The sequence below is a fragment of the Notothenia coriiceps genome, unplaced genomic scaffold (genome assembly GCF_000735185.1).
Source record: "Notothenia coriiceps isolate Sejong01 unplaced genomic scaffold, NC01 NC01_scaffold00028133, whole genome shotgun sequence".
Taxonomy (NCBI): Eukaryota; Metazoa; Chordata; class Actinopteri; order Perciformes; family Nototheniidae; genus Notothenia; species Notothenia coriiceps.
In genome coordinates, this window is record NW_011360834.1 from 681446 (window position 1) to 708077 (window position 26632).

Genomic DNA, 26632 nt, shown 5'->3' on the forward strand with positions numbered 1-26632 from the left:
ACACACAGAGTAGTTCAATATTATCTTCACTCCACCTATAAGTAACAGTCCCTGATATATTTGTTCATGTTTGCTTGTTTTTTGTAACTTTTGGAAAGCACATTTCAACAAAAACCTTCTGATATTAGAGAAATGAGCTCAGTAGATCCTGCCTGTCTGTTTCTTTACTTGCAGAGATTGAATCCAGTTCTGTTATTAGTCCTGGTGCAGAGCTAATATCATCTGCAATGAGTTATTATTTTCATATAGCTCATTCTCCATGTGTCCTGGTTTACAAATTACACCTCTCTCTAACAATAATAGTTAAAAGGGAGGGTTATTAGCTGAGTGATCAGGTTGAAGTACAGTTAATTGGACATGTAATGGTCTGTAGCTAAAAGTGATTCTGTTCTCCTCCCGCTCAGGAAAGTACTGCAATAGCTTGATTACTGTGGAGGTCAGATGGGTCAACATTTTGAAGAAAAAGGTAATGAAAAAGAAAAATCTCTGCTCCCCTGTCAGTAGAAACAGCTTTATACTTTGTACCTGTATGTATGGATGTCAGCATTTTATACCCTTAAACATACAGATGATGACTGCCATTATATATACCAATTTGCTTCACACATATCAAAAGGAAATCAGGTCAAAAGTGCATTAATTCAACATCTCTTTGAAATAAATGCTAACAGTGATCTGACAGCTAACGAGATGTAATAGGGATGTTCTTTATTCCAGTGAAAGGATTTGATGGAGGTGCAGTTGTCTGGATGGCTACAAAAATACTTGAGGTGATGCTCCAAGACTGTATTAAAAGATTTTCTTTCTTCCAGTGTAGACTGTATTACCGCTAATTCACATTAGGTTCTTTAAAGTTCATATGAATTTGAATAAGGTGCTGTTATTTGCAGTACATGCGGGATAGACGCTTATATTATTTTTGTTGCAGCATTCATACTATTTTTAAAAACATATATTTTTAAAAACGATACAGTTTTTAACCTCTGTCAGTTATGAGCGAAATATTACACTGTAAGCACATTTGAATGATTCTCCAGATTTTGCAATTCTGGGATGAAATTGTTTTTGCTCTGTGTGCTGGTTAAAAGTGGATGCTGCACCACACTCATGAGGATACATCTTTGGGGACAGTCAGATATTTTTTAGTATGCATTTTGCAGATTCCGTTTGAGTATGACTGCAGTTAATTTTAGCTTTAGCTTTCCAAGAGGCATCCTTCTGAAAGTCATCCGCAAGTTTAAGTATCTGGATAACTTCGACAACAACATTAACATTAATTGACAAGACAACAACTTCGTAAATCAGTTTCTTAAATCTGATTTTTCTAATAAGTTGTGAATGTGTACCCGAAAGGTACAGCTGTATTCTGCTCATGTTGATAAAAACAATCATTTCTATTGTTGAAGATTTTGTGATAAGTAGTGTTGTATTGTCTTAAGATATTTTTAAGTAGTTGATGTTATAAAATATTTCAGATGTGAAGTGTTTCTTTCTTATAGTAAATTGAGGTGAACTGGGTTGGCTTTGATCAGTGTACTTTAATGACGTGATGACAGAAATGTATGAGATCCCTTTTTCTTGTATCGCAACCTTATCAATAGCTAGCATCAAATGCTTTTGCTGTTACTATCAATGTTTTTAAAGTCATCCCAAGATATTCCATCTTCCAAACCCCAACTATTGTATGCGCTGCCAGTTTCTGCCCTTTTGTACTCCCTTTCTAAAAATAGTAAATCTCTCCACCGAAAACACAATGGAGGTGATCAAACATTATTCTGTGCTCAGACAAGCCTCTGTATTTGGAATATGGAAAACTGATTTTCCGTTTGTTGTGTGAGGACATGTTTAAAGCCAAAAGGCAGCAACCTAAACGGTGAATTTCACCGACTTTAGTTCGTAAGCTTTCAGTCGAGTATTCTGAACGAGCCGTGGTAATATTCCATGATCGTTGAACCCTGCCACACCCTTCCCCCCGGTAATCACAACTGATTAGACCTCCGCTCACAGTTTGCCACTTGCCCGCCGCCATCTTTTCTCTTGCACTCTCTGCCTAGCAACAAGCGCCGGCGCCATTTTGGACAGGGTAGGGTATACATCAATTTAATGTACATAAATCCATTTCACCTAGGTATCCATTGAATTGCCATCCTGCCCCCCTGCGTTTCTGTTATGCCATACTTGGGTTGAGCCCAAGCTGTGTACCAGGGGGTGGTCTGCTTTGTCACTCCAGGTCTTTGGTTTTATGCATCATCATAACCATGTATGACATCTTGCGTAACTTACACTATGCGCCTCCCATACTTTCCCCAAGTACGGTTTAGGCACTCGGCTCGGGCAGGAGAGGCTGTGTCAGCGTTGACTCTGACTGACCAAGTGTGATTTTTAATTGGATTTCTGGCTTTACCCCATCCTCCCCAGGTCAAGCCAGTGGTGCTGTTGCTCCCCAACTTGCTTTCTTTTCATCCACCCCTCTGTGCCCCCTCCCCCCTTTTTTTTGCCAGGTCCTCTTGTTCCTCCGTCTCATCTATCTCTACCCCTGCAGCTCCTGGCTATCTTCACCCTCTATGGCTCCTTCATGATGGCCCCCTAATCTCTACCAGTGTGGTTCCATGGTAAGTAGGTGTTCTCCGCCACATTCTCCCCCAAACCTGCATCGAAACCTGACTCGTAGATCTGCTATTTTGGTTCCCTGCCCCTCTCTTTATCGAAAATTGCAACCCCACATTGTAAACTGGATGAAGCGGCATGGCTGCTTTTACTTGTTTTTCTCTTTACCGTTAAAGATAGGTCGCGTCTGAGGGGTTCGTTATCAAGGCATCAATGGTGATAACAACGCATACCTAGGGCAACTGAAACAATAAACAAATGTTGATTCTCAAGGAAAAGATTGAACAAAAGGTAATACTGTCAATGTGATGAAACGTTGAGTAGAGTGAATGTGTAGCTCGTGTTACTTGTTTTTCACAAGGTAATCCGTTTCATGTCTAAGCCTGTGTTTATTTGATAGCTTGACAATTAATACGCTTTTAAAAACACACCATCAGACGCAGGGCTCTTATGTAAGACAATGCAATCACTACAATTATGTGCACATGTTTAATGTGTTTACAAACCATACAATGGTAAAAAAAAAGGAATGTCCCAGCGCTATGCTCTTGTGAATTAACCAGACTGATCCTTTAGGTTTCTTTCTCGTCTTCATCTGCACAGCAGTTTTCTGATTTCAGCGGTGCCAGCCCCCTGTGAAGTCCGGCTTGTACCAAGGCTTATTAAACTAGGCGCCTATTCACTCTCCCCAACCGTCGCTCCACTGTCAACCTAAGCCCAAGCCCCTCAAACACTCAACTCCCCGACTATTGTTGCAGAATTTGCCAAAAACTGAGTAACAGCCGATATGCAGCGGGATAAAGGGAAATGCCCCGCCTATCCTCATATCTAATGCATATTTGCCTTTTGATGCATTGCAATCTACCCCTGTGGATGGTTCTTAAAAGATGTATTTTTTCATTTATTATCCATGCCTTACATAACAGATATTTTGACATTTTGGGATGAACCAGTTTCTGAGATATCATGGGCACTTTAATGGTCTCCTATGAGCTGGTAACCGGATAATTGATAATGACTATCTGATATGAAGAATAAACAAACTGAGAGCAAAAGTTTTTAGAAATGGCTCCCCATATTTATTGCCGCCTCTTGTGATGCAATGCAAAAGGAAAATAAATAATGTTTTAAAGTCCACATGATTCCAAATTCATACACCCAAGGTTTGTTGGGAGTTAGAGTAGGTTGTGTGGAGTGAGCAGACCTTTGAAGATCTTTCAACTCCTGTAAGCTCCAGGCCTATGAGGTGCAGTGCCAGCCTTTTAAGGGAATGACCATAACTTTGGTCCCCTTGCTTCTAATCCCTCCCCCAGACCCTTGTCATCAGAGATCAACCAGGCTGAGCCTTAATGTCCTTCGCTCGCTGGCAAGGGCAGCTGTTAGCTTTCATGTATATGAAGAGCCAGATGAATATGCTTAAATCTGCACCTTGGATCAGGGATTGATGCCTTTATCTTCATGTGCACTTCTTTAGTTTATGTTCTTTGACAAGTTATCAGTTATATTTGTAGAGCCTGTTCTTAATGATTCACATTTCCTGAATGCATTTGAAGCGTTTGTAATAAAATGTTTTAAAAGCTTTGATGAATAAGCCTAAAGAGCACAATGCCTTCGATTTTACAAAAACAGTGCAACGAGACACTAAGTGCCTGTTGTCTTTGCTGTCTCTCAAAACTATCACGTTTCATTAGCAACAATTCATTTTTGTTGTGAGATACTGCATTTGAATACTTTTGTATGATTTCTCCAATCTCTGTTGTTTGAGGTTTTACTTGAAAAAGAGATCACATTGATCACGGTCCAGGGTATTTCAAAGCATCGAGTAATCGCGAGTGTTTAATTTTATCTGTTGCAGTATGCATTGCAAGTCGGCTGTGTAATCAAGCCTGTGAACTCGACATCTGAAGGAAGGATTCGTTTTCTGATCACATCCCTATTGAAGACCGTCCAATTGCTGAACATGGTTGTGGTGACGCACTCAGGCGTGCAATCCTTGGTATGTTGCCGTCAAATTAATATGTACTTGACATGATGCTGTATGTTGTTTTTAGCTGGTGTCTAGTGCTGGTTTTAGGCCTGGGGGCCCATGGGGGCCACATTTTAGAGAGCTGTAAGTGAGGACGCATGGCGATCTAACTGTTAACCCTCAACGTTACGGGAACACCCCAGGGCCTAACTCCACAATGATGGATGCAGGGTGGCGGGGGGTTAGGGGGCCCCTCACACAACCCAGGAATTCCCCTTGGGCCTTTTCAATTACAGTTAGACCAAGCTAGCTCCACACTGTGATGATATGTTGCTTTAAGGCGGTGACATTAATGAAGGGGACACATGTGATTTGGTGTGCTGGTGACCCTGAAGGGCAAGCCACAGACAGAAGCACTCTCATGGCACGGAGGCAACAGGAAGAAATGCAAGGTAACCCATTGTTGCTTTATTTATTTAAAGTCATCAATCAAATAATCCAAACTGACCAAAGTGTCATTTAGGCCCCTCGGAAGTTAAAGAACTATTGATGGAAATAGTTTATCATTATCCACAGGCTAAAGGGAGCACGAGGGGCATGAGAGAGAGTAATTAGCAAGGAAGGCTGCTTTGAGGAGCCCAGGTAACGGATTTAACAGTCGCAAAGGGATGGACTGTCCCTTCATCTTGTCCATGATCAATGAGGTAGCCTAACCTTGTATTGGCCATATGCTATGATATGGTAATGGGTTGTATGATGTGTAGGTGTGTGTGAGCACTTTTAACACATTTACCATCAAAAACAGCTGCTGTGTTTTGTTCCAGGATTAGTACTGTGCTAGTATCACTGCTGACTCAAACCTGTGAAGTTTGCACTCTTCCACAGATGACTTTCAAAAAGAACAAGGCAGAACTGTCTGTATCTATTTCTGTCTGCAGGGAATAATCCTGTGTTCGAGGTATCTGGAAGAGGCAGGGGATCAAAAATACATCGCCTATGCAAAACACAGTGTTTCATATAGTTCCTTTATTAAAGTGGGATATGGCTGATGTAATTAGCCCTTGTCCTCAGCTCTACTCCTGTATCTACTTTATCTTTAGCCTAGTGTTGTGTTGGGAATGTCATAGTATGCATTCGGTTATGTAACTGACACAATTGTGCAATCCATCTGTACAATTTGGGTGAGTCTCACAAATGTTTTATCTGCAACAAAAATAAAAAAGTCCCTTGAAACGCAACGCCTTCAGTGTAACCCCCACTCAGCTTTGAAAGATATCAGGTCAACGCCCAAACAAATTCTGATTTCTGAATAAAATTGACATGAGGAGGAAAGAAAATAGTTTACTTTAGAAACAGAAATTATACAATATCTGAGACTTTTAAGAGTGCCAGCATAACAAGCCCAGATACCACGTTTAATCCCTAAAAACTATGCATGTACTGCATTTGACTTTCATTATCACCACTTGATCAAACATATCATTAACTATGCTCTGTACATGAACTTAATTCAGAATATACCCCGTCTGAGGGGGCCATTAATAATGGCAAGAAGGAGCCTAGGAGGGAATGGGATGCCCCTCCCTCTCTCCGGCTTGTTACTACGCAGCTGTACTGTTAGTACTTCATGTGTTTTGAAATGTTATACATTTTTTTATCCTTTTATCCACACATAAAGTAAAGATACCAGCCAGTAACATAAACAACAGAGTAAACGGATCAGGAACCAGGATGGGCTGTTGGTAATACACACATGTGAATGAGTTGCCAGAGGCACCGTGAAGTCACTGACACAATTATCTAAACACGTTTTATTATTCATCTCCCTAATAAAACAGGAATTACTGTTGTTCCATGTTGTGAATCCATCATCCTGGATGCCTGTAAATGATCCCTTATCTCATTTATCATCTACCCTGTCATTTATCATTACATATTGATATTAATTGATGTTGCTTTTTCTATTAGTTCAGTTTAATGTGTGGGTAGCCTGAGCAATGATGCAGATTAATACTTGTCTTTTATTGTCCCTGTAAGCCAGATGTTTGGGGTGGAGTAGTGGCGTGCTTGATTGTGTGTATGTGTGTGTGTATGTGTGTGTGTGTGTGTGTGTGTGTGTGTGTGTGTGTGTGTGTGTGTGTGTGTGTGTGTGTGTGTGTGTGTGTGTGTGTGTGTGTGTGTGTGTGTGTGTGTGTGTGTGTGTGTGTGTGTGTGTGTGTGTGGCTGCAGCATCGTTGATGACTGAAGTCCCCCTGTATTGTAGCTCACAGATCACAGAAGTTATGAGAGACTGCTCTTTGATCATTTCCAATTCTAAAATAATTTCCTTTGAACGTTTCAAGTCACTTGTGCTTTTATTTATAAAGCCTATTTAGACAATCAAGGGGGTGCAAATAATTAGGCTCACATGCACACGAGTGTGGACATGTATTCCCTTTCAATCAGTTAAAACCAGCTCTGTTAATTAAAGTTCTGAGCTGTTACTCTGCCCAAATAATTTTCTTATTAGCTGCTGCATTCCTCAGATCTGTTGTCAGCTGAGCGTATTTTCTTTTGGTTGCTCCCATCGTTTTTTTTTTTTTACAGAAATCCCACTGACCCATATAGTTGATCTTGTTTTTGAAGCGTATAATATAGATTCAAATTTAAGAGAACGGAGGCTCTATTATTAGTCCCATTTGAGTTGCACTGCCTCCTTCTAGGTGCTGCTGTGCGTTTCTGAATTCCCTGAGTGGAGGCATTACCATCTCATTTGGGTAAGGGTGAGATTACCTCATGCAACTGAGCTGTTTCATCACAACAAATGCAGGGAGCTGTCGCTGGTGACTGTTTATACAGGCAGCTGAAGGTAGAGACATTCCAGATACATTTCACAAACATCACACATGACAACTTGTGATGTCACCTTACTGATGTTTCCCTTGAAGGGTCTTTCACTAACAACAACATCCTATTGATCCTCAGCACCATTTTAACATCCTCCTCACACCCTCTAACACATACACACCTGAGTGGGTATGGATTGAAAATGTTAGCAGTTAGCGGGCTAGCATTGCCAACACATCCTTAGGGTGGTTGTCAATTAGGCCCCGTCATTGTGGGATTGGCCCTGGAGGAGTCCTGCGCAGGGAGAGTGATGGAAATCAGCAGCGTAACACACGGCTCATCTCAGCGCTGAATTAATATGCAATACTTACATTTTCTTACTGATTAAAAGGCTGTGGCACGTGATGAGCTATCAAAACAAGAAACAAACTACTAGGATTAGAATTCTGCTTTAATTGGATAGATGAAAGGAGCAATTAGTTGCAGTTTTTTTCTTCAAGCAAACTCGTCCTCATTTATTAAAAATAACAATGCATTTGAACCAAAATTCATTTTCGGTCTTAGTTTGTGGAATTTATTTACACTCAGCGGCCACTTCTTTTGACACATATGTACAATCCATTGCAATTCAATTCAACAGTTCTCAAATAAATTCTACCTTTTACAAATGTAATCATGTTCAGGTTTTGTTTACGGAAATTAGTACATTTGATTTATTACTGAGGCTGTAATTAAAGGTGATGTTGAGCTTGATTACATTATACTAAGAGGTGTAATTTTGTCCTCCCATTTACAAATGAGGGAGGCAGAATATAAAAAAAAAGAACTTTTGAATCTAATACAGGCCAGTAAACCACCGATAATTATGACCTTAATGTTAAAACGTATTGAATTTACACCGCACCACTGAGCATCATAAAAGGACCTATACTTCATGGCAGTACAGTTGTATTGCAGTGCATTAGATTGTGGCCAATAGGTGTATTTCTGAAAAGATTATTAAACAAAATGAACATGTAACCAGTTTTCAGGTACATATCTCTAATGTAAGCAGGACTCTTACAACACACTGTAATTAATTTGTATGCAGATGATCCAACAATTTAATCTTTTTTGATTATTCAACACCATTTGGCAACAATTATCACTTCTGCTCAGGTGACATTTAATAATATTACAACTGTTTGTGTATATTCATTCATTCAATTCCTGTTTATAAAGCAGGTTGTACTCATGGGAGACCACATGAAGATGTACACATTTATCTGGTAACAATTACATACAACTACATTGTACTATGTTGTTGTATCCCAATAATTATTTCTTTACGACTTATGAATGCTGAAAACGGGGGCTCAAAGTGTTACCAATGCAACTTTCTGGCCATATTGGTGGCTCTATTTGTATTGGTTAGTTGTATTTCATTTCACTGAGAGGTGTTTCTAATATTTGTTTCCTTGTTGTAGAAATGTGATAATGCAAAATATAAACACCTCCCAGTATAACGCACTGCTACTCAACAGCACCACAAACTCCAGCCTCCAAAATGACCAGGCCATTGAATCAACACCTCTCTAAAACTGTTTCAACAAAAACTGAACATTCATGAAGTTAGCATTTGCTGCAGGGCTGTTGCATTTAACTGAGTTTGAGCTTTGTGTATCCAATAATATTCTTTATATTAGTCTTTTGAAATACCAAAAACGACATGTGTAGTAAGGAGGATGCCTTGTGCAATGATGGATGCACTGAAGATACACTGCCCACCACTTTTCAGTATTCTTTCATCCTGGCTAGCGGATAGAAAAATAAACCTTCTTATAGTTGTTGGCCTACATCTTGCTCAGTCGAAAAATGTAACGTCTATGCTACTTATTCTTTACATTCCTAGCCATGAGGGGTTGTAGGAGCTGCTGAGGGTGTGGGGGGCAGGGCTGCTTTGCGGAGTTAAAGGATATGCTTCCTGTTGTGGAAAAGGGTCGAGATGACCAGTTACACTGTTCTGCTGTTGCACCGACCTTACTCATCAATCAGAAATCAAAGCTTTGACAGTTGCTAACATTAAAGCGCTGCTGCTGGTGAGTCCTGTGCCAAGAGGCCTCTTTCTGCTGAGCATATTAATATACTGTAGGTCAAAAGGAGGCCCATCACTGATCATGAAGGGTAGGATAGATGCTCCCGAGCCACACCAGGCACGGTTCCAGTCAATATTCATACTTGTAATATATAGTCACCAAAGACAGTGCCATGGTGGACCACTGAACTGATTGAAGTGGCTTGACACATTTTTTTTTTCTACCAGGAATTTAAATGTAGAATATTATAAAGAATATAAATAGGTTCCAGGGAAGACAACAATGTTACTTTACATTGTTGAGGTTCCCTATGTTAAGTGTTTATTGGTTTGAGAAGTACTTTTTTTTGTTGTTGTACATTTTATTCTGATTCCACTCATCTGTGTTTCAGATTTAATGTTTCTGCACAGATTGTGATTGAGGCAAGATGTTTGTTTATCTGAACAACCAGCAGAACTTCCATTGAGGTTCTTTTGCATTCAAATTGTGTGTTTAAAATGGAAAGAAGTCAGGTTAAAAATCAGTATAACTGATGTAACTCTCCTTGATCTGGTGCTTTATTCACACATTAATTATAGAACAAAAAATCCCACTAATACCAAGTGTGTGCAACATATTGTTTTTTCATGATATTCTGAGTTGGCTCCAGGTACTGAGCAATGTAGTTTATACATTTTCCAACGTTTAGAGTATCTTAATTCTAATGCAGAGAGTGTGATTTAGGCTTTTTTGTGTGTACCAGGACATGTTTATGGGCTAATAGGCCTTTGTTAGTAGTACTCTATTTATTTAATACAATTGTAGTGTGAACAGAAGGAATAATAAACAGGCTGACTAAACATACGATTCTTCTTTCGGGCTGAGAAAACCCTGTGTAAGGACACAAAAGGGGGACGTTTCCACTGCGGAAAGTAAATTCTTTTGAAGTGGAACTAATCATCTGAGGGATGGTTCTCGTTGTCCTAACAACGCAGCTGAATTGGAATGAGCCTTCTTTTTTGTGGAAGATATGTTTTCTTTTTTTCATTCAGAACTGATGATGATAGTAGTTTCACGCCCTGTCCACCCACATTGTCCGTCCAAACTTCTTTCCAGATAAGTCTTCACTTGGAGACGCCGAACACACGGCGGGTGACTCTTGGACTGTGACGTCAGCCCCTCTCCTCTGTCTTCCAGTCTTTACGCTTTTTAATACCGTTAGAATGAAAGGGGAATCTCACAGCAAATCCACTCCAATAACAGTTCTTTCTTAGAGTGTGAAAAGATCAAGACTTTTAAACTACTCCTGTATCATAATGTACCAGAGACCCTCACTACAAAAAAATCAAGAGTTGTGTGTGAACACTACATTTTAATGTTAATAAAAATAAAGCTGTATTTAGAAACATTATCTGAGAACACTGGTACAGAAAATTCAAATTTGCCTAAATATTTTTGCTTTAGCCTAAGAGGCTTTAATATTGTTTATTTGTATGTGAAAATAAATCGAATGTTCCATTTAAAGCTCTTAAAAGTCCATACAAGGATGTTTTTGCTTTATTTACATAAGAAAATAACAAACTTGTGGATCTCTCTTTTTGACCTTTTTAAAAACTATAAATAAAACATTTGGCAGTATTCAATTATGTTGTTTAATTTTCCTGAAATGAATCGACAGAATATGGTTGAATGTGTAAAGGAAATATTTTTCGTATCCCAGTTTAATAAACACTAATATAAAATAGACCTAAAAGAAAAACTACATTTAATACTTGTTTGCATGCTTTGACCTAAACTCAATTATACAGGTCTAAATTAAGTATGTATGCAGTCATTTATGATAAATTAGACTATTCTTTCCTTACATGTCCATAGCACAAGTAATAATGTGTCAAAGGTTGCAGGAAAGTAAATGAAAAATACAGACTATTATGTTCTTTTTACCACAGATGGAGCATGTCATTTACAAAGCAAGTAGGCAATTATTGGCTGGAATGATGAGGTCCTTAATTCACTGTGACAAGCCTTTTGTCTCGAGCTGAAGGGATGTAACTGTGAATCCAGGGTCCGCTCATGCGCCCTCAGGGAATATAGAAAGGTAACTTTGGCCGTCTGACCTCAGGCTGAGAGAATTCCAATCTCTTAGCGTTACTAAATTTTTATCTTCACATGGGCTGTATAGCTTCGCCTCTCTTGAGTTATAAACTGTCGGCCTTAGTCCTATAGTGATCAAGCCGTTTTATTGTCTCAGTGGGGAACAGAGTTCAGAGTTCAGGCAGCAGTCATCTCCAAAACAGAGGTGAACTGTTTCGGGAAGCGTCCTGGCTACTGTGCTAACTTATCATTCTAACCTGTCAGGGCTTTGAAGGAGCACAAAACTAATATAGAGTGGATTATTCATTGTTAATTTATTGTAGATTTTAGTATACAGACACAGGAATAAACAGAAGCTCTTTGTTTAAACACATATATATTCCCCTCTTTATCTCAAATAAAAAACATCATTTGAAACATCTTCACCATGTAAGGATCACTTTAGTTATTAATCAAATCTAAATTAACCACAAATTGAGATTAAAACCATCATGAAATCAGGCCCCAGGATTAATGTGCCATATTTTTACAATTCACACTTTTAAGCTTGCCTACTGTGTTTTATTATATCTTAAAACTTCTGGCTGCATACGTTTACATAATTCATATATTCTCTCATAGATGATTTATTAATTGCGATATTGCACTCTCAAAGAAGGACATCTAAAGAACAATAGGTTTCTGATTTATATAATTTTGTAATCAACATTTTTTTCAACCCTCCCGAATAGCCGCCTGTTGGCAGTGAAGTCTGATTGTAGCCAAAGATTTGGCAAACAAATCCAAATACGAGTCTGTGTTGATAACTGTAGGGAAGTATTTGTACTACTGAGAGGCAGGTGGCAGCCAAATGAACAAAGTCGTTCTCAGTCAAAAATTAATTACATTCTTACAGACTTGTACTCAGCAGTCATTAATCTGCAGGACACTCAGTTAAAGCAGCAGCTTTTCACACCAAAGTGTATTTAGACTGCTGATGTGGGATTTGGCGGCAGTGATGCAATGCAGGGATGGATCTCTGGTTGTCGTCATGGGAAGAGACAATTCACTCTTCCTCAGCTGAAGAAAATAACGCAGGATAATTCTTGACTTTTTCTGAAATTGTGAAATAGATGGGTGTTGAGTCTATCTGCTGTACACTGCCTTTTCCTCAGCTGGAGCTGCACTAGCACCCACAGTTCCTGACTGTAGCAGGTTAAGGCAGGACACAGCAGATAAGCCTGTGGCACATTCAATATAGGCCATTTTTTGTTCTTGCTGGTGAGAAAGAATTCAGCTCTTCAGAGGACACAAACTTAGAATCCTCAAATAACCTAATTTCTTCTTCCCTGTTGAAGAAAATGCCTCTTGTAAAGCCATTTAAAGCACATCTCTTTTTAACATGGATGAAAAGGCTGATATCCTGCAAAACGCTTAGCAATGCCAAAGACTAGGTTTTCTTTACAGAGCGATTGATCAATTGTGTTGTATTATTTTTATATCTTCCAAATATCCTTTGGCTTGCTTTGTTATTTTTACATGCCATGCGGTTGCTGGTTGCCATTGTCATTATGGCAGAGTGGGAGCCGGGGAGAGGACGCCAGCGCTGTGCCAGTTGGCTCAAGTAGTGAAAACACAAGGCAGACACAGCACCAGTCTAATCTTTATAGCTCCAGACACGAAGGTCACTTTTGTGGCGATTGCAGTTTTTATGTGTCCCAGATTGACAGATTCCATAGACTATGTATAGATCTATAAATCTGCCCTCTGTTGACCTCAACTGTCACTGCTTGATTACAAGATTTAGCCAGTATACACTAAAAATGTGCATTTTCAATTTAAATTGAATAAAAATAGATTAATGTCAACTTACTCTGACATTGTTATTTAATGGGTGAGGTAGAGATACAATTAATCAGGCAAACAGGAAATATACATTTCTATTTCCCCAGAATTAGACAAAGGCATCATGTATACACATAGTAGGACTGTTAGTCCCATATTATAAAAAAAAAAAAACACATGCTGTTTTTTACTTTGCTGTGCTGCATTCACTGCAGTTTAAATACAATTAAAAAATGTGTGTACCTTAAGTTATTGTATAGCTTTATTCGTTTCCATGCGGCTCTCAAGCATGTGAACCTATCCTCCTGGTGGTGCTTTGCTTGGTAGACAATAGTCCTGCAAATATCAGGGGCCAAGTCATTATCTTCTGCTCAGCAGGTCTAGACATTATTGGAGTGTTGAACTAATGATATGTAATGAGTTCTCTGTGACACATGTCTAGCCACCCTTACTATCATGGGGCCCATTCACAGATAACAGCAACATAATTAGCTTTCTTGGGAAGCCGAAACCTACGTAAGCTTATTAATTTATCAAACTACATTTAAGTTGTGTTTGCAGTTTCCGGATCTTGCACTGGGCCAAAAAACTGTAATAATCTCACTTTTATGGTTGTTTGGTGTAATTTTGTTGATATAGTGATGCTTCCATACTATCCATAACACTTGTAGTAAGCAGTGTTTACACTTACAAGAGCCCTTTCTGTGTGTACATGTCTAATTGTCTGCAACAGCTCCTCTTTTTTAAACAAACACGAAGAAATGTATTCCATGACAAACAGAGGGATGGCTCATTATTTGTTAGGGTTTTCACTTAACTCAGTAAATTGAAAGCCCAGGACACAAATACATGGCTGTCTTAAAAATGTATATTGGAAATGGTTTTGATGTTGTACCCCACTGCAAACACTTTCAGGCTTGTGCAGGTCTCCTAGCAACAGCAAACAAAGGCAGGACCCATCTCAAGTTTCCCGTGGAGCGGCCAGTCCGGCGTGCCTTTGATCTTGACTGGGAAAATAGCTGAGTGGGCACTACTCGCATTTGTCTTTCATTTACTCCAGCCCCCCCGCCCTCCTCCCAAAATGTTCCCTGAAACAGCCAAATCTTCATCTGTCCCCAGCAACCAACACCCCACCCGGATAATCAACCATAGCAAGGGAAGTCATTGAAGGACTAAAAAGTTTTGTCTAAATTGGACGTTTACGTTTGTGAGCGTAGTTGCTACCTTTAAGAAGGCTGTCATTTGTGAGTGTGTAAACCTAGATAGTTTTTTATCCCGTTTCTATTGTCTCAGTGTAGCCAATGTAGGATTTATAAACCTGTGTTGCATGACTTTGAAGTAAAAGTCTTAATAAACACATAAAGGGCTTTTAACACTGCCTTTGCATGTGTTTTCAACTCTATGATCTTGGTCCAATCTGAAAGTACAACTTGTATCCCAAAATGCCCATTGGCAACAGAAATACAGGCACACATTGCAGCTAATGTGTATTTGTTTCAAATATGTAGCTGCAACAAAGTGTGCTTATTTTTTAATTCTACGTTTAAAAAGCAGGCTGCACACAGAGTGAAATATTTTGAGCATGTTTGCTTTCTAAGTAAGTCTCAGGTACCAAAATAAAAAAGAACTCTCTCATTCAATGCATAAACAAGACCACAGATAGATAGGGCAATGCACTGTATGCTAGGGCTATAAGATGTTTTCTTACTCCAGCTCTGCTCTGCTTTCATCCAAGACAGCTCAGACAGCTCAGGAGATTTAACAAATTGAAGTGTTTCACACTGTTTTGGTGTAATTTACTGTAATTGATGTTCCTATCTAGTGCCGAGGCCTTCTTAAGCGATTGCTTGTGTTTGTAGAAAGGCATGCAGCCCAGTGGGGTGTATTGACTTAGGCTGTTGACTAATACTGCTCTATTGGCATGTTTTAATGCTCTCCCATTCTTCGACTAACACTCCTCGGTAAAGCTAAAAGCACACCTTGCAAACTGCTTAAGATGGGGATCAGAGTACGTTTTATTCACATTATTTTCACACTTCTGCAGCTTCTAAATGGAACATGGAATAAATAAGTTTAATTTGTTGTGAATAGGTCATCTCCCACTCTTAGGTATAATTGCATTTTTATAATAAGAAAATATTGTCAATAGTAACATTGTACATATTGACTTCGACTTGCAATGACCAGGTTAAGCAATGTATACAGAGCAGCAGTGGCAGACACAGCTATTGATAATGAGAACAATATTCACTAATTAAAGTAAGGGTTTCAGCAAAGATTCATTCCATATTCTCAGTGTTCAAGATATATTCACAGCCTTTACAGATGTAAAGGTACTGCATAAAATACTCAATTGCATACTAAATCATGTCCAGCATCCTTCATACAGATTATATTTCCCTCAATAAAGTTGCAACAATAGATTTAATCAAGTGAAGTACAATTACCGTTATTAAGTAATTACTGTAATTGAGTACATTTACTTAGTTTACTATTCACCACTACTATTCAATATTCTGTATTATACACGTGATTCTAATGTTGTAATTGTATAAAAGTTTTACAAAACAACAGACAAAAGGGCAGTGAAGGGCACGTTCCATCCACCAACTACAGTATGCAATTTCAGAAATATTTATTTTTAAATCTCATAGATGCATTTAAAAATTCAGTGAAAACTGGTAAATGGCCCTTGAGTTAAGATTATCTAGTAAAACTATTATTACCAAGGCAAGAAAGAACTTTCACACATATTTTAATGATGAACATATGCTATTTTGGCTTCGTTCTGTACTCCTGCTGATTTTCTTTTTGTGCAAAATGTCAGCTGCAGTTAGAATATGACATCTCTGTAAAGATTTGTATAAACCCACACAATGCAATTAATCAAAATAGAGCAAAACATTTGCCCTGACATCTATATTCAGTATGAGTGCTATTTTCATGTATTTTGAGCAGGCTTTAGAGAGAAAACCACAACTTATTTCATCTGCTACACAGATGCTTGTTTGTGAGACACTCGTCCTGGATCCTATTTTGGTTTTGTCAAAGCAAAGCTACAGAACAGCAGGTTTTATATTCCTTCATTATCCTTTTATAAAAGTGACTACGGTTTGGCTTGTTCTCTGTGGAGGAAGAAACTGTCCTACCGCTGACTTTAACTGCCTGTATCCTCCCCTGCATACACTTTACATTCATTACCTCACTCTATCCCTGCTATATCGTCGCATTGCTCAGCACTAGACCTCAGGCAGAAAGCTATGCTGTTAGCAGCATGACACAGGATGATAAACAAAGGGTTGTGATCTACTACACAGAGACTGAACTGCACCGATAAACAGTACCTTAACTTTCATGCAGTCTTGGGACCTGGTAAGGCCATTAAAAGGTTTGCTTCTACCTTTCACCTTCAAGAACTTTCTTCTTACTCAAAGACTTTTTGTGGGGAGAAAAAATAAACAGTGAAGTTTTTTTTCTCCCTCTCCCATAAACCCATCGGAATCCATTTTAGCATATATTTATTTATAGCATGTTTCTGATTCTGAATCCTTTGCGAAAAGGTTGTTGTAGCATCACGTATCATCACATTACCTATGACAAAAAATAAAGCATGTCTTCATGCTTGTCTGCACCAAACCCCACACAGAGTTGTGCCCCACTGATATAACTGCATGTGCCATCTGACGCTGTCGGGTGGAAAAGTATTAATATCCTCCTGAGCCTGAAGCATACGCGTTTACCTTCACTCTCATTTATCCGTTTATATGCTTACCAAATATAGGTGTCCTGAAAGGTACTTTACTGGAAACATTTCAATATGTAGCCTCACTGTAGCAAGTGGGTGAGGCTGTTTCTACTGAATGTTCAATCAAAGACATTCTGTCAATGTACCAAATTTCTAGCTCAGATTTTTTTAAATACCGTATTTACCTACCTCTGAGGGGACGTCCTTTTTTTACTCACATGGGAAATACAGACCTTTTTTTAAATGAAAATACAAAAGATGTAAAGATGCTGTAAATGTATTTTTGATGATATGGGATGTATTTAAGTGACAACAATATTATTGTAAATAAGGTGGTCTCTGAAACCTACTTTATTCAAGGGTGCATAGACGATGTTGGCAATGCTCCGAAGCTTCTGTGGCAATGTGAGTAATAGAGCCTCATATAACTTCTGTATCACTAATGTAAGTCAATACTTACACCAGGATACAAGGTCATGTTATCTGCATGTATATATTAGTAAAGTGTGAATACAAACATGTTTTTTTTTCTCTTGTTGATCTTGATATTTTATACTTGTGTATCTATATAATTTTCAGCCACCAGTATAGCAGCATTAAGGACAATGCTAAGCAGGACTAATAGCAAGGGAAAAAGCACAACATTTCAGATTTTACAACAGCTCTTAATACACCCACACACTATCGTTTGTACCAGATTTCTGGCTTATAGACCGCATGAGCAGTCTGGATAGTGATACACAGTACCTGAGCCGCCTTTTTAAAAAGTCAATTTACAAAAATTGAAATAACGCCATTGTCATGCAATGAGATTTTGTTATTTTCAGCAGGTGTTAAAACATTAATGACATTCGAAAACTTTTTAAACTACTATAAAGCAATGTTTTTTTTGAAGGGTTAACTAGTTACTCTGTGTAATCTGTAATCTCAATGGGAAATATATTATTTGGAACTACTTTATATTGAAGAAATTTTCCGGAGGGTGGAGGCAGAAATCCCAGAAATAGATATTTAAAAACCCAGACCAATTAAACCAATATTTTATTTTGTAATTTATATACTGAACCTTTAGCTCAAAACCCACTCCCTGCACTACTGTTACTATCACAGACTATAAAAACCTCATTACATCATCATACTTGAGAGTAGTAATCTTGCAATCTTGTTTCTGCAGTCCTGTATAACGTAAAACATGTCGTTTTTGCAGATTATTTTATCCTGGTTGCGCTACAATCAGACTGCTAAAGAGCACAGTTGAATAATTATGATGTTGGATGGTGATAGTGCATAGGATGAATTTTGATAATTTGACTGGTACAAACCCATCTACACTTTTATAATGTAGTATAATGTGAGTGTGGACCATTGCTTCGCCAGCTGTAATTCAGTTTTTCATTTACTTCAGAAGTGTTTTTCCCTGTAGTCAAGGCCTAAGCACACTCACACATGTTAACATGCCTCATCAATCAGCATTTTATAAATATGCATTAAACGTATGATATGTTGGCGGGTTCTCTTTCCAAACTGAATAAGTTAACGCCAACTCTTGGACATTTTAAAATGCTGTTTCTACATGCCGTTTTCGGCATTCCTGGCGTTTTCTGAGTTCTACACCTACACAGAAACATGAGTGTTACAGATTTTCTCACATCACTGAGGTCTGCAGTAACCTTAACCTCAGAATATATATGTTTCTCGTCCCCTAGGGCACTGTATTTGAGTTCCTTATCCATTTTCGAGAAACGTTTCCACTTGAATCTCATATAAAGAGTGAGCAAAGCTTTCATGGCTATTTAGAGTGAGGCAAGGACATGTTACACCATCTCAATCTGTGTCAGCCTATATGCTATGTACACACTTGGAAGACGTCAGTGTCTGTTTGTGCCATATAGAATTACCACCTCTTAACTATATGACATTTCTGGAGAGAAAAAACAATCATGGCACAGACGGAGTGGGGGTGGGGTGGCATTTGTCAGTGCTCTCATTGGGGTTCAAAAGTAGAATATAAAATGTCTGTCTTTGTCTAATCCAACACATTTTATTTTTGTAACTGAGAAATCTGTTCAGGGACCCCAACATTTTTTCCAACTGTCAGGGTGTCATTTGTCAGAAAAAAAGATAGTGAAACTGATTTTCCACCCCCAGTCCTTCTGTATGTTGTGAGGTTAGAGCTGTTTGAAACAAGCAAGGTGGGTGTGTGTAAGAGACGTGCACATGGACACGGCAACTTGTCACAAACACACATGCTTCATGGTCATTATGCCCTGCAGAAATCTCTTTGGCTTTCCCCTGGCTTCCTCTTTGACAACGTTATGCCCTATAGCCTCATCCTCCATCAGCAAGCGATGACTTTTAAGAAGCCAAAGCCGTTGGACTAGAGAGTATTGTCCCTCATGATTGAGATGTTAACCTTCAGGGCAGCCCCTTGCTCTTTAGAGTCTCATTTTTTCTAACCTCTTATTCTTGTTCTCCTCCTCCTCCTGCTTCTCCTTCTTCCTTTCCTTTACACAAGGTTTCACTCTGCCAGCAGCCTGCACACTGAGGCCGTCGAGCCATTAATGAGCCCCAGCTCCGATAATGAAGACACAGAGGTGGTCTGAGCCAGTGTGGCACAGGAGCTGGAGCACAGGAGGAAGGTAGATTAGGATAATTACCTGGCCACGGGGGAACCATCAGAAAGATGTCTCACAACCTGCAGGCCTTGATCGAAGGAGCAATATAATGAGGTGCGGACACCCTTTGCTCGGAAAGGAAAGAATAAAGGAAAATTGAAAAATTAGTTTCTTATAATCGAAATGTGACATGTATTTTTCATTTCTGTGTGACAGTTATTGCTCGTTCTGTTTTCTCAAGTTCTCTCCACCACCCTTACATGTACTGTATGTTTATGTATTTGTTTTATAGCTGTGCTAGATGTCTCACACATACTATACCTAAGTCCTAAATATCCACACTCACTGATACTTTGAAGAGCCTATGAGGTCAGGTTTTAAATTATGGTCTGCACCCACTCCAAGCTTTCTCGTCCCACTCCTGTAAATCCATTTTCCACACAATGCATTTCAAATCAAAGCAGCGTCGCCATAACAGGCCTTAGGAAACATTAAGCCATAGTGCAGTACTTTCATGTGTGATAGCATATCCCCTGTATGCTTTGATGTGCTCACTTTTTTAATGCTTTATTAATAATAACACACTGGGTCTTTCTCACACCAACATCAGCTACTGGTGCTCCTTTCTCTACTCCTGAACTACACCCCTCACTCCTTCCACCATGCCTCAGCTTCTGCCTCACTCCACAGCCCCTGAGCCCTGTCTCAGGATTGGCCTGTTTGTGTTTGGGAGGGGGATTAGAGGGAATGACATGGGCCTCCAGATGAAGAGAGTGGCACAGACCTATCAGAGGGCAGAGAGTATGGAGCGCTGCATCACCATTGGTTGCTGCAGAAATCAGACACGTCTTTATTTCTTGCAGCCATCCTCTCCGAATAGCCCAGCTTTCATTTCCACGCCCGGGGAGGGAAGCAGGGCGAGAAAGAGCAGGGGGGCGGGTGGGGGGGTCAGGATTAGAGTTTCTGTTTGTACATTTAAGTGTGTGTGCATGTGTGTTTTTGCTTGCATGTTGTGTGCTGCAGTAAACATCTGAGAGATACAGAGGGATGGGCGCTCAGAAACTGATAGCGCTCACCTCTTCTAAAGCTGATCAAAATGCAAATGCTCAAACAGTGTCGTGTTGTTGTAGCTTAAAGGGCTGCCTGATTCATAGACATTTATAACCTACTTAGGATAACCATTTCTCACTCATTTCTTATTATTTCAGCTTTATCCCAAGATATGTTGCATTAGTGTTGCAGGCAAAGGTACCCTAAAGCACACATTGGCTGTTCATTTTGATGTTTTCCTTTTGACAATTTCAAGCATGTCTGCAATTTACCGGATCACTTAGTAGCCTATACCCACAATCACATGTGTGTCCACATTATGCACAAACATCTGCTAAATGAATTTCCCTCTTGTGTTTTATTTGTCTCTCTGTTCCTTTTTTATATCCCTATCTTGATTTGTTTGTGTTATTTCAGCAACTCCTGCAGCAGTCTCTAAAGGCATTCATAATGCAATCTGTGGTTGTATTTTTTAATAATAATAATATGACCTGCATGACTTTAATTTGTCATATGTACCATTCTAGCATGTATGCACACCCACCGGTTCTTCAGTGTAACTCCTTCCTATAGTTCTCATATGATGCCTGTTGAGCGTGTTGTGCACCAGACTGTTGTCAGTGTTTGCCTGCTTGTTAGGATGCAGCCAGTAGACTCTGGCTGTCTGAGCAGTGATATGACTGGGGGCAGCGAGGCTGGGTCCTCGCCAATATTGCGTGGTCTGCAGGCTCTCTGGGGGCACCTGGCTCCCCTCCCCGCCATTTCTGGCCCGATCGATGGCTGAGTCCTTCCTAGCGCAGAGACCAGGGGTCATCTTCAAAGGCCTCCAGCCCACTTCCTGCCACCTGGTGTTCTGTTTCGGACAGAGGGCACATTTCCTTTCCACTCCCTCCACCCTCCATGGCCCTTCTCAGAACAGGTTAAGGACATGGAGCCCGTACAGCTCGTCTCTGTGATCCTCACCTCCCCAGTCTCCCCCACGGGGAGAGAGGGTGAGAGATCAGTCCTATCCAAACACCTCAAAATCACACACCCATTTGATGTGAAAATCTGCTTTTGATTTAATCATGGCTTAGAATGCATATCATGAACGTTTTTGGTTATTAATTGTTACCTTTGTTAACATTCTACATTCGTTTTAAGAACTAAAACAGGTGTAACTGAATACATTCTCTTAGTATAGTGCATCCACACATTTATTTTTTAATTCACTGACAAAATAACCAACTCAACAAAGAGGCTTATATTTCATTTATATTGTATTAAGACATTTATATCATAATACAGTATAATACAGAAAGATTTGTGAAGGTAATGGTGTATAATGATGCATTAAATTAACTGACCTTTTTGGCTCTCACTTGAAACATGTTTCATGATTAACTGATCAACAGACCTGTTATGGTAGGAGAATCTCCATCTCTCTTTCCATGATGGTCAAGTAACAAATGGCAGGGCTATCGAACACACATTTTTATCTCCACGAGGGCTGTCGGACAATTAGCTCCAAGAATACATATTAATCAATTGCGTTTTTTTATATCTGTTTATTAAGCCCAGCCATTTTTTTTCCCTCCAATACATTAGCAGATCTCAGTATGTCCGCTACTCTTGTGAACAGGGATGAGAAGGAGATAGAGGGAGAGGAAATAAAGGTCTGATGAGTTTGGCAAGGAGAGGATGGAGGCTGAGACAGATGGCATGAAGTCTGCAGCACTCTGGCGTGGCTCGCCTGGTGCTAAAATCCTCCTCTCTCACATTCCAACAAATCCTACCAGGAGGCTGGGGAGTCTGTCACACCACTCCAAGGATCCACACGGCTCTCTTCTTCCCCCCTCTCCTCCCCCTCCCCTGTCGCCCCAGCCCAACAGAGCCTCTGACCACTCGGTATCATATTTTTATCCTCACCTATGTATACATTCATACATTAACATGTATAGAGCTCGACCATTAAAGGCCTGATAAGAAGCACCGGGGGGGGGCAGATATGACGAAACGCCTTCTCACTGCCCTTATGAAAAAGGAACCAGGGGAACTAAACTGAGAGAGGTGGCCTTTACTGTCACTCCAGTGTAAGAAATCTTATTCACTAAACACTGGGCCAAATCATGAGGGACTGTACAATCCATTTATATCAGAGGAAGAAGACATAAGAAGCTTTTTGATTAGTTTCACCACAGCCTGCATCAGCACATGGTGTTGAACAGAAACACTGCAGCTGCAATCTAAATCCAAACATTGCTCTGACCATTTTTTTCTAGGCTCCCCGTGGGCCCTACAACCAAAAATGGACAATAAGTGTAACTGTGATTACACTCATAGCACTCGACCAACAACTGGATCATGGGCTTCACATGACATCTTCATCTCCAAACACTGTACTGTTAGATATGCTTTGAATTTCTCGAGCATTCATTTCCTTTGCCATCTCAAAGTGGTTCATCTAATAAGAACAATCTAATTTATTTTACACTTTGCTCTCTCCCCATGTCTCTTTCTCGCTGTCTTTCTGCCTGCCTTCTGTTTGTTCTAATGAATGACTTCTGAGATGAGGGGCTGCTGTGAGGAGGTCATGGGGGGCTTCAGAATCACATTACTGTTAATGATAATAAAAAGAACAATCTGTGCTAAACCTCTTCTTGTCTTCTCTTCTCGCTCCATATGGAATGAGTGTTTTATCTGCAATTGTTTTGCATATCTTAACATGTTTGAATTGAAGTCTATGCAATTAAAATGCACAGTAAATGTCTTTTGTGTTTTCTACGAAAGCATTGTTTATTGAAAAAATGGTTGATAAAAGATATACAGTGGTGCACCATCTGGGTTACAAAGTACACCACCAAGCACAACATCAGGCACATCTTACATGGTGCTGCACGAGGCAACATATTCCCTACGGTAACATTTTAAGTGCAAAACAAATGCCAAGAATGATCAAAATGCAAAGAGAAATTTCAGCATTTTTTTGATTTTTGATGGGTTGTACAGGCGTCTGGCTTTGTTGATAGTAACTTAAACTTTTTACTGACAAAAGGTTTTCAGCTTTTCGTACAACTTAAATGTAAGCAGTTAAGTGGATTTTGTTTTTAAACCTCAATACAATGGCAAGGGAAAAACTACATTGAAATAGCGTAGGAAAACGTTATGAGCTGAAAACACTAACATATTTTACAATACACAAAATAATATACCTAGGAGATCTGTACATAGACAAGTTTTCATCTTGCTATGCAGGCCATAAATACTGGTGCTGGTGCAGGCCGTCAAATCAACATTTTCATACGAAAGGATTTGCTGGGGTTCTGACATTGACAAGCAGATCATCAGTAACGTTCCCTCCCACCAGAACAGATATAGAATCCTGGCAGTCCTTCCTCTGTGGCAGGGCAGCGTGGCGTCCCTAGGCCGATTGGCACTGCAGCTGTCACCCACAGGATGGGAAGGTGGCAGGGTCGATGGCTTAGCGGCGTGGCTTCTGGAAGCATCCGTCCCTTCCTGGCCCGGTGAAAGGGCAGGGATGCGGAGCCCCATCTCCCGGTGCATTGATCGAGGGCCAGCCCTCCATTAAGCACCATCAGAGCTAAAGGTCAGCTAAGGCCAACGGATGGGTCCTGTGTGCGCATCCTGAGTGACTCATTCTCACACCCAGGGAGTGAGTCCTTGTCACTTTAGTCTGTGCTGCCCCCATCTCCTGGTGGCCGCATGACGATGGCTATTCTTCCCGTAATTGGTACGCACCTCCCTTATGAGTGGGTGCGAGCTAAACTCTCTTCTATATCTCTTTTTTTGTTTGATGTCGGACACATTATACTTTATTGTTGCTTTTAGAGATATTACATTCTCCTGCCAAATTAAAAGAGCTTGCCTTCTAATTTTCCCCAACAGAAATTGCTTAATAAATGAGCAGGGCCTGATTTGCACTGATGATCACACAGTAGCAAAATTGCACCAAATTGCTCACCCAGAGATAGTGCACCACATCGTGCTCATCACTGAGTGGCAACTACTGCCTGGTGTGGTTTACATTAATGCAGCCTGGCTGTGAAAAGGGGATAATTGTGGTGCTAAATGCTGTGGAGGCTGACAGGATCCATTTCTTGACTTGTCAAGGGCAGCAGTGATAGAGAGGGTCGCGACGGGGTCTACACACACACAAGCAGATGAGTTTATTTGCACCAACACACGTGCATACACACAGGCACATGAGCACACACACAAAGGCAGACAAAATCAGCAACACTCCACGTAGAGATGATTGTCTCTTGCCTCTGTCAGGTTGTGCTTTTTTTCTCCAGCCATGGAGACCTCATCCTGGGAAATTGAGCAATTTCTGATTGAAAACAGTGGTGGTAATTAGAGCACTCACTATTTGTAACCACTTGGCATTGCATTAGTATGCAAAGCTGGCAGCCAGCTTATCTTGGGGAAAACGTTTGTTTCCTTAATTGCCCTCTTAGGACAAAAGTGAAGGGGGTGGGTGGGGAGGGAAGAGAGTAAAATGTTAACGTGCTGCAGTAAGAATGGAGCCTGGTGTGTTGAGGGGATGTGACTCCCTGAACACAGGGGTTAAACTCCACTAATAGGCTGCATACAACACACATGGGCACACACACAGGCACAGAGTAACAGTGGAGCACTCATACACCCACATATGGGCACACACTTACATTGGCACATGTGCACATGAAGGCAAAGACAAAAAGACAACTATGATGAGAGCAAACATTCCAGTACACACACAATTAGGTACAATTAACTCCATAGACATACTGTATACTGTAAAATTAGACATGTAGTAATAACCAGTCGCCACACTAATGAATTTAATGACCCTGTCTTTAAATAAAGAATCCATTAAGATGCAAAGCAGCAAATTAGCTTAGTCCGGTTCAATCTAATGGTTTATTACACACTAGAATACTCCAAAGTATCATTGTCCCCTGTCGTAAAGCTTCCCCTGCATTTACCACAGCTTTCATCTGTGTCATTTACAATGTTAATACTCTCTAAAGCTCATTACAACATCTTATCTTCCTCATGAGTGTCAGATGGAAGGCAGGAAATAGTTTTTCTATAATATTCTGTTTAATTTACCTTCTCCTTATCCCATGTTCACAGGGGGATGGACATGGACATTTATTTGGTTTCCTGATGGGAGGAAATCAAAAAATGTTCTCAGATTGAAATGTTACTTTTTGCATGAAGTCAGAATTCATCGTTGTAGAGATCCACCTTCTTTATTTAGCAGTGACTTACAGTATGTTGCATTGTATTTTGCAGCATTGGCTGCATTAATATGATTCCCCTCTGATTGTTGGACAGGAGGATATATATCTCAGTGGAGCAGAGGGTGAGACATTCTCCCTTTCACAAAACACAAAGGAAACGTTATTTAATTAAGACTTCCTACTACATGAAAGGGGTGGGGAGGGGGGGTATTTACTTTTGTATAACCACCTGTTAATAAACCTTTATAAACATGGATTCAGTTTAAAAAACTGTTTTCCTAATTTCAGAAACTAAATGCAATATTCTTATTATTCAACTAATTCGACACATTTAAGTGTATGATTAATTCCTTCTGAAAAAAAATCGAATAATGCAGCGAAAGGATTATTTGAACAATTCACTCTCTACTCATTTCAAAACAAGCTAATGTGATGAGGAGCGTCATATTTGTACTAATTTTAAAAACACACAAAAAACATGTTATGAAGTATCAGGAACTGAGATGACCCGCTAAAATGCTCTGCCCTTTGGAGAAGTTTTCAGTGTTAAATCCCCTCTTTTGAAGTCAATGCGCCAACTCTCAAACAAAAAGACACAAAAACGCAAAATCATTCCACGCGAT

At 39.8% G+C, this 26632-nt stretch overlaps 1 long non-coding RNA gene across 3 annotated transcripts in view; it reads left to right on the plus strand.

The window, feature by feature from the left end:
• LOC104957988 (uncharacterized) overlaps nucleotides 1–20649 on the plus strand; it is a 32715-nt gene extending 12066 nt beyond the window's left edge. For 2 of the 3 annotated variants that reach the window (XR_799724.1, XR_799722.1), the window contains exons 2-5: nucleotides 2502–2612; nucleotides 2784–2898; nucleotides 4463–4603; nucleotides 19632–20649. This is a non-coding gene — a long non-coding RNA (uncharacterized lncRNA). The remainder of the gene's footprint in view (nucleotides 1–2501; nucleotides 2613–2783; nucleotides 2899–4462; nucleotides 4604–19631) is intronic. The other variant, XR_799723.1, reaches the window with a different exon arrangement.
• Nucleotides 20650–26632: the final 5983 nt, after the last annotated feature.